The sequence below is a fragment of the Papio anubis genome, chromosome 10 (assembly GCF_008728515.1).
Source record: "Papio anubis isolate 15944 chromosome 10, Panubis1.0, whole genome shotgun sequence".
NCBI lineage: Eukaryota > Metazoa > Chordata > Mammalia > Primates > Cercopithecidae > Papio > Papio anubis.
Window position 1 is genome coordinate 52,755,486 of NC_044985.1, and position 9,226 is coordinate 52,764,711.

At 41.3% G+C, this 9,226-nt stretch overlaps 1 protein-coding gene across 1 annotated transcript in view; it reads right to left on the minus strand.

Annotated features, from left to right (window-relative positions):
• The window catches only part of ABCB11 (ATP binding cassette subfamily B member 11), a 112,652-nt gene extending 105,818 nt beyond the window's left edge, over window positions 1-6,834 (minus strand). The window contains exon 1 of the mRNA XM_009182379.4: window positions 6,471-6,834. The gene's annotated coding sequence lies outside the window, so the exon portion shown is untranslated. The remainder of the gene's footprint in view (window positions 1-6,470) is intronic.
• Between the last annotated feature and the right edge of the window lie 2,392 nt (window positions 6,835-9,226).

The window sequence follows — 9,226 nt, forward strand, 5'->3', positions numbered from 1 at the left end:
CACTTTGGGAGGCTGAGACGGGCAGATCACGAGGTCAGGAGATCAAGACCATCCTGGCCAACATTGTGAAACCCCGTCTCTACTAAAAAATACAAAAAAAACAAAAAAACAAAAAAAACTAGCCAGGCGCGGTGGTGGGCGCCTGTAGTCCCAGCTACTCAGGAGGCTGAGGCAAGAGAATGGTGTAAACCCGGGAGGCGGAGCTTGCAGTGAGCTGAGATCCAGCCACTGCACTCCAGCCCGGGTGACAGAGCAAGACTCCTTCTCAAAAAAAAAAAAAAAAAAAAAAAAAAGTAACATTCTAAAAGGCAAAAATTCATCCAAGCATGGATCTCTATGCCCACAGCATTGTCAATGCCCCTCAGTCAGTGAGCACCAAGAACACACTTGTAGTGAAACAAGCTGTGTTTGCTACTCATTGCACCGAGGGTGAGCACACTGTCAGGGGCTGTGGGTACCTCAGTAAAACGGTGTTGAAAGAACCTATTATAGAACTTGGGCTTTAATCAGGTGATTTGGGGAAGGATCTAACGTAGTGGGTATTTGTTTTAGATTGGATGCTGTTAAAAAGCCGGGACTATGTTATGACTAGATAAAGAAATAGCAGTCATTCATTTAGCAAGATGTTCGGTATTTTGTGAGTTGGACAGCGACCTTGATTTTGCCTTTGCTGAGAACAAAGTACGAACTGACCTTGCATTGACTCAGGGTGACTTTGCGTTTGGTATTCTGTGAGATTGTTTATGTCTAATAAGAGAATAACGTGACTTAAGTGTGAGTACCAGGCCAGCTACAAAATGGAACAGGGTGTTCTTTTGTTTGTTTATTTTTCTCAGCATCAAGTGCATCACTCTGAACTTTGGTAGTCCACTGTTCTTTTTTGACATGCCAAGGAGCTATACTTCAAAAGATGTGTACTCTGTAGGGCTGAAGGCATGCACTGGTTGTTCAGTCAGAAATGGAAGCTAGTCCCTTTATCTTTGGGCAGCTTAGAAATGGCAGTGAAGACTTTTGAAGGCCATTGTGCTGAAAATCTTAATTACTTGCAAGTACCCACAAAAACACTGGGAATTTTATAACAGTAAGTTTGGGAAAGTCCACTGAAAAACCAAAATTACTAGAAAGAATAAATGAAAGCCTTGCCTGTGATATTTGCCACAAAAGACAATGTTTTCAGAATTGAATATTAGACAAATTGCCTTGTATCATTATGAATGTAGAATAACATATACCTGACATATATTATTAGACCATGTTTTCTCCCACTGGTGAATTCTTTTTTTTTTTTTTATTAGATGAGATGGTGGGAAACTTGTACAGCAGATGCTGGAGGACATGGCTGCCAGTCTCGGAAACTCTGGAAATGCAGTGGGAATCTGGTTTTTGGTGATAAACATATTTGTTTTGCAGGTTCTTGAGAGCGTAGCTCCTCCTCATTCGGTACTTTCTATGATTTAAGAGTACCATAGTATTTTGCCACATTATTTTTCCTCACTGATTATAAGCAGATATAATGTCATCTAAATCTACTCTCTCAGCCATTAGCTGTAACACTTTTTTAGCACCTAACCTAATAACTTGATTTGAGTTTCATACATTGCAGGACGCTTTAATTAGTGTTTCTTAACAAATTTTCAATAATGAAATTTTACTTAAACTAACACAAGAAAACTCATAGTTGAAAATAAGATTCAATGTTATTTCATTTTTGCTGTGCAATTTAATATATTAAATTATTTTAACCTCCCCAAAATCTCTTCAGAAACAGACTGAGAATTTTCAAGGCATTCCAGAAAAATGTATCTTCCAATAAACTTAAGGGAATCTAGGAGTAAAAAGTAGGAAATCGAGATGTCTAAGCACTAGTTGGCAGACTTTGGCCACCTAATCATAGAATCCCCCAATAATTCTTAATTGTTCACACCAACTCCAGTGTTCCTCTCTGCTAAGTCTATAACCTGCACACTACATGTGCTTCTGTTTAACTATTCAGGGTTGAAGTTTTCTCTTGATAAAATATGTAATCTTATCAACACAGATACACACATTAGAGGACAGTCTCCTGACCATTGCTGGTAAAAATATATCAAAGATTTTTCTACCTTAGACTCTAACAACAGCATTCTGAAAGACCTCACTGCTGGAGAGGAGTGAATGGGGAAGAGAAACCATCAGCTAGATGGTCATTTGAGAGAACCTAGTACTTTGACCTTAAAAATGGGCCTGACAACCTACAGGATGGGAGAAAATTTTTACAATCTACTCATCTGACAAAGGGTTAATATCCAGAATCTACAAAGAACTCAAACAAATTTACAAGAAAAAAACAACCGCATCAAAAAGTAGGCGAAGAATATGAACAGACACTTCTCAAAAGAAGACATTTATGCAGCCAACAGACACATGAAAAAATGCTCATCATCACTGGCCATCAGAGAAATGCAAATCAAAACCACAATGAGATACCATCTCACACCAGTTAGAATGGCAATCATTAAAAAGTCAGGAAACAGCAGGTGCTGGAGAGGATGTGGAGAAACAGGAACACTTTAACACTGTTGGTGGGACTGTAAACTAGTTCAACCATTGTGGAAAACAGTGTGGCGATTCCTCAAGGATCTAGAACTAGAAATATCATTTGACCCAGCCATCCCATTACTGGGTATATACCCAAAGGATTATAAGTCATGCTGCTATAAAGACACATGCACACGTATGTTTATTGTGGCACTATTCACAATAGCAAAGACTTGGAACCAACCCAAATGTCCATCAATGACAGACTGGATTAAGAAAATGTGGCACATATACACCATAGAATACTATGCAGCTGTAAAAAAGGATGAGTTCATGTCCTTTGTAGGGACATGGATGAAGCTGGAAACCATCATTCTCAGCAAACTATTGCAAGGACAAAAAAACCCAACACCACATGTTCTCACTCATAGGTGGAAACTGAACAATGAGAACACTTGGACACAGGAAGGGGAACATCACACACTGGGGCCTGTTGTGGGGTGGGGGGAAGGGGAAGGGATAGCATTAGGAGATATACCTAATGTAAATGTCGAGTTAATGGGTGCAGCACACCAACATGGCAAATGTGTATATATGTAACAAACCTGCACATTGTGCACATGTACCCTATAACTTAAGGTACAATAAAAAATAAATAAATAAATAAAAATGGGCCCAAATGAGCAGTACCACAAAGGTCCTGAGGCTGCCAAAATTGGAGGAGATACAGGGTTCTACAAGCCAGGCCAGGAAGAAATCAAAGATCCTGAGAGCATAAAATATCAGTGCCCACTACTGGACACTACAGCAAGGCTGCTAGTGTGAACTGGTGGGGATGTCAGCCTGGAGCAAAAGATGGACAGGCTGACGTTCACCAGTGGCTGGGATCAATGCTAGCAACTGGCTATTGTTATTGTAGAAGAATTGAAGAAAAAAAAAGGGGGGTCAGGGCTGAGAAAAGGTGTCTCCAGAGCTGAATTCTTCTGGGCTGAAAGATACTATTACCATCCTATTTTGTAAATACAGTTTTATGGGAATACAGTCACACCCCTTCATTTTCTATGGTCTTTGGCTGCTTCTGTGCTCCAATGACAGACTGTATGACCCTTTCTGTCTCCCGTACCTAAAATATTCACTATATAGCTCTTTGCAGAAAATGTCAACCCTGTACTGTGAGATCAGTTCAGGGCAGCCTGAGGCCCAGGAAGAAATCTCTGAGGTCCTGATTTACCTACCCTAAAAATTGTGTGGAGCACCAGCCCTCCAACCAGCCCTACCCTCATGGAACTTACAATGTGGCAGGGAAGACAGACAATATCTGGGAAATTAGGCATCAAGCAGGATGGCAGTGAGGAAAGGGGAAATACAGGCATCTCCTGGGTCCTCGTGCAGAGGAGCTGCCTTGTCTAGAGAGCTATAGAAGGCTCTGGAGCAAGTGCTTAGCATGAGACATTGAAGATGAGAGCAAGTTTGCCATGGGAAGAGGAGAGGGAAGAGCAGTCCAGGCAGGGAAGGACACATGCAAAGGCCCAGATGCAAGAGACAGGGCAGCCGGGTCCAAGGCTGAAGGAGCCCAGTGAATCTTGGGGAGGCGGATGGGCAACTTGGGAGGATGTGGCTGGTTGATCCTTTGGGGCCTCATGATCCTTACCACTGAGAACTTGGGACCTTATCCAAAAGGCCATGGGAAGCTGATGAAGTCTTTAGGTAAGAAAAGATTATGATCAAACTTATACTTTAAATAGTTCCCCTGATAAGGCTTGGGACTTGGAGCCCACACCCAGAGAGGTTAGGAAATCGGTTTGAGAAGAATAGAAATCCCACCAGACCAAGAGGCAGAGGTGGCTCTGTCTGTGTTCTAGGGTTTTTCATTTTCTCTGCAGAGATTTGTTCCACTTTCCATTTAATTTTCACCCAAATGCTATTTTTTGAAACATGTTGACCTTTTCTAGACTTAATTAAGGAGGAAGAGTTTTTTCCACATTCAGATCAAGATGGTAGGAAGAATCTGAATGCTCTCAAAGCCATTGGGGAGCTGAGGACAGTGAGGGGAACCAGGCCAGGCCTGGGAGTGGAGAGCACCTCCCCCCACCATGCCCCACATCACACTGAATAGTCTGATCATGCAAGGGTCCCTCTGTGGCTTTTCTCTTGTGAAGTCTTGCCCTCAGTAAAGCCTTTCAAGACTCCAGCCCCACAAACTCTCCCTTCACAGAGCTGCTCTGAGAGAACAGAATTGCCCCTGCTCCTCTTCAATTTGGATGTCTTTTCTAAGCTACAGTTTTCTTTTCTTTTTTTTTTTTTTTAAAAAAAACCCTTAAAACATCTTTCACTGCTGACATTTAAAAATGTAGGTAGGACACCTTTGTTATTATCAGCTCAGCAAACGATTTCTTTATCTGAAAGATCATTAAAGGAGGAAAGAAACATTAATATACGCTAAGAAACAAGGAAAATAGAAAAGCATTATTTTCCAGATAAGCTCACTGTAGGTTGATGCTGTGTGTCAACACTGTGGGACACCCTGTCTGGGGATAGACTAAAATGAGGCCCTTCCAGCCCTGAGGGCTATGGCTGATAGAGAAGGGAAATAAATACACGTGATCCCATTGGCCACATAAGTCCTTTTTTCAGAGGCACTACTGAGGTAGAGGACTAAAGAATTGCTTAGGAAAAAAATAGAATGTAACAACAAAGTTAACTGCCACAGCGATTCTTTGTCTCTAAATGTACAGTTCTTTCCTCTTGACCAAGCAAAGCATAACTCCAGTATTTGATTTCTGCAATGAAACTTGGGCATTTTATGGCAATTGTAGCATTTTAAAACCACAAAATGGGCATTTTTCCCCCTAAATAGCTTCTTAATCAATTTTTAGGAGTCATCCACTAATATTTGTCACCATTATTCTTGGTACTAGGAAAAGAAAATTATTCAAGGGGCTTGCAACTAGAGTGGGTAGGAGTGTAAACAGAAGCTCCCAGACAGGGAAACGGAGGCTTCAATCAGAGGCAATCACAGTGTTACAGAGCACAGCAGGGAGAACCAAGGTGAGGGGGTAAGCAGTGAGGGGATGTGGTTGCCCATAGAAAAGAACTTCTGTTAAACAAGAGCTCGTAAATAAGTTATCACTTCAAATATTTAATAATAACCACTACTAGATCAGAATATTAAAGTTTTAGGTTATAACCACTATAATTTGTCTCTAACATCTCTAAAAAGCTATTCCCCCTCAAAAATGTTGACCAATACTGTCTTTTATTCTGTGTGTGATGTGTAAATAATATTTGATCTCTGTGCTCAAGTCATTAGCGATATGTGATTCCCACTGGCTTGGGTAACCCAAAAGCTGAAATTAAGTCCTAGAAACCAACTTTCTCCCCTCTAAACATGTATCCACAGCTAATTTTTCTTCAGTACTTATATTTTTGAAAACCGGGAGAATGAGGAAATGAGTACGGTGTTGGAGAAAAGATAAAGTCGGTGTCGTTCTGTATCAAACCAGCTTTCAAGGGTAGAATTTGTGATCATTGAATTTGTGATTATCAGAGCAAACAGAATTGTGCTTTCATAACGCCAAGTTAAAAAAGAAGCCCACTGGTATTTTTACTTTGAGCAGATTATTCAATCTATTTGGTCATTTGTACCGCACACCCATGTACACCACACACACACTCTCTCTCACACACACACACTCTCTCTCTCACTCTCTCTCTCAAGAGATTGATGCATGAACTAGCATTACTATAAAGAAGACAGCAACCAAGAGTCATCTGTATTGTGTACAATGTTATGAAATAATTAATGCATCCTGAAAGTTTCTATCCAAGTATTGTAGCGTTATTTACACAGGACAAGAGACCAATCTTTAATAAATCAGAAACACTACACCCCACAAAGTGAGAGTTAAAGGGAAGAGGGAATGAATTTGCAGAGACAAGTATAAGTTACTTACCCGTGAACGTGAATTGGAGGAAGCCAGAGGAAATAATGGACTCCACTGTGGAGAGTCAAAAGGTTTCACAACCTTTTCCAACCTCAGTTTTCATCATTCTAAAGCACTGAACAGAATTCAAGCCTTTTCGAGAACATTATCTATTTGCCTAAGGGTCAATGTCCCTGAGGGCAGCCTAAGCACAGTTCAGTGACATATGAGAAATATACTCAGAGCAATAACCCCAAACACAGAGTGTGCTTGGGAAACCCTCTGAGGGTGTCAACAGGCCTTGGAAAGTGCTGATTCACCTTTGAAGGAGAGGCAAATTGAGCAGAGTGGGCCCAGCAAGAAGCCTGGAATTCGGGCTATCCCGACCCTTATTTTTTACAGGCCTGTAGTTGTGAAAACTTACTTAAAAACATAACAAGACAAAAAAAAAAAATACCTTTAAACTTTCCCCCTCAATATAAAAGATTACTCTTGGAAAAATCCCTGGTTGCAGGCTCCAGATGCTCCTGGCCCAGCCATAGAGTTTTGTGGAGACAAATACCCTAAAAGAACATCTGAAACAGCCTTGCACAAAAGTCTGAGTGCATAGACAACTCTTGCACCCTGGCATGAACGGTCATTAACCTCACGCTTGGCACACCAGACGAAGCTCTGTATAAGCAAAGATGAACGATTTTTTAAAGGTTCAAATGAACAGAATCTCAAGTCAAATAAGCACATGGAGCTCCTCCAATATATTTGTGCTGCCTCTTCCTCTCCCTTCTTGTGAATCTTTCCATTTTTCCTACAATGTTCTTATTTTTTCTCCTTTGTCTGAGCTTACTCTTTCCTAAATGCATCTCACTCCAGCCTTCAGCAATGAATAATAATAGGCAACATTGGTCAAGACTCTTGGTTGGGTGCCTGGCCCACTTCAAAAATGTTATTTGTATCACCTCATTTTGGTAGCCCTAGGAGTTGGGTGCTATCATGTCATTTCTATTTTATAGTTGGGAAAACTGAAGCACAGAGAGGTTAAATAATCCATCCAAGGTGTAATAACTAGTAGATGTGAAGCCACAAGCCAGTCTGTGCTAACCTTCTTCCACTCTGTACTCTGAAATGCAATTGATGGACCAGTGCTTCTCAATTAGCAGAAATTAAACTGTAAGATCAAATTTTCTCAATTTTAGGTTTCTCTGTCATAAATTTTTCATTAAAATTCAGCATCCACCATTTTTTTCTCTACTGGAATTTATGTATAAGACGGTTTATGACTTAGCCCATAAACCTGCATGGTTTATGACTTAGCCCACAAAACCCAAAATTATGACATATAATTTTATATGGTATTATATTTATATGTTCAAATCTCAATATATCAAAGTCAGCAAAGAGAAGCAAGATTTCTAGATGTTTCCTCTATCCAAACTGGATGGGTTGCCTTCTGAGGTGACGCAAATGTAGTAATATCTGATTTGGCACCAATTAGGACCCAGGAAAAAGAATTTTGCTTCACACAAAACCAAAAAGGCAATACAGCTATGTGGCTGTAGCTTTGATTGGGAAAAGATTCACGATACAGTTTTGCTACCTTTGCTGTGCTGAAGTTATTGACAACAGTCAAAGGGTAAAAATGCCCACAAGAGAAAACTGTCAACTCAGGACCAGAGCTGATCTGCTCACAGGTCCAAGGGTCCTAAGACTTTCCTTCTGGTGGCATGAAGATCCAAGGGAAGACAAAAGCAGAGAGTTTTAGAGCTAGAAACAATGTTGTATATATTGATATATCATCCAACAACCTCATCTTCTAGATGAGAAAAGTGAAGACAGAGTGGCCATCTGTCCAGGGCCCTGGAGAGTTTAGGGTGTCTTCCTCTGCACCCTCATGCTGGCCCCTAGACACATCTGGGCAGTGTGAGTACTGAGCTGATCGTGCTTAATTCACTTCAGCTGTAGGCTTGTCTTCTTTATGCTTCATGGTCTGAAAATAGGTAGGGTTGTGGTCCCTACAGTCATCCAATTAAAATACCAGCTCTTTTTGAATGTTTATGTGCCAAACACGGTTCTCAGTTCTGGGATTCAGGAATAAATGAAACAGACGAGAATCCCTGCCTTAGGAATCTTATATTCTGGGGGCGGGGAGGGGGCAGTATAGACAGGAGACAAAGAAGTAACACACACAATACATCAGATAGTGTAAATGGTATGGAGAAAAGCATTGCAGGAAAGGGATATGATAGGGAGTGTGTGTGTGTGTGTGTGAGAGAGAGAGAGAGTGTGTGTGTGTATATGTATATGTGTCAGTAAGAGTATGAGGGGAGAAGGATGTTGCCATTTTTAACTGGGTGTTATGGAGGCCCACTGAGATGGTGACATATGAGGAATGACCTGAGGGCAGTAAAGGAACAAGTACGTGGGTATCTGGGGAAATCGCATGGGCAAAGCTCTATGCAGGAGCATGCCTGGTGTGTGTAAGGAAGCTGAACCTGGAGTGGAGTAAGCAAGACTGAAGTCAGTTGGGGATTATGTCAGAGTGGTGGGAATCAGGGAGTGCCATGAGCTCACAGGGCAGTGGCTCTGAAAGCGTGACGACTGGCCCAGCAGCAGCCTCCTCATTACCCAGTAGGAATGTACGTTCTTGGTCCTTTCCTGAGACCTACTGAATCAGAAACTCTGGGAGTGGGGCCCGATGAGCTGAAGCTTGAGAACCACTCCTGTAGAGCCTTGGAGGTCACTATGGACCAATTTGGAACCTGCTTCAAAACCATAGCAAAAATGTCTCA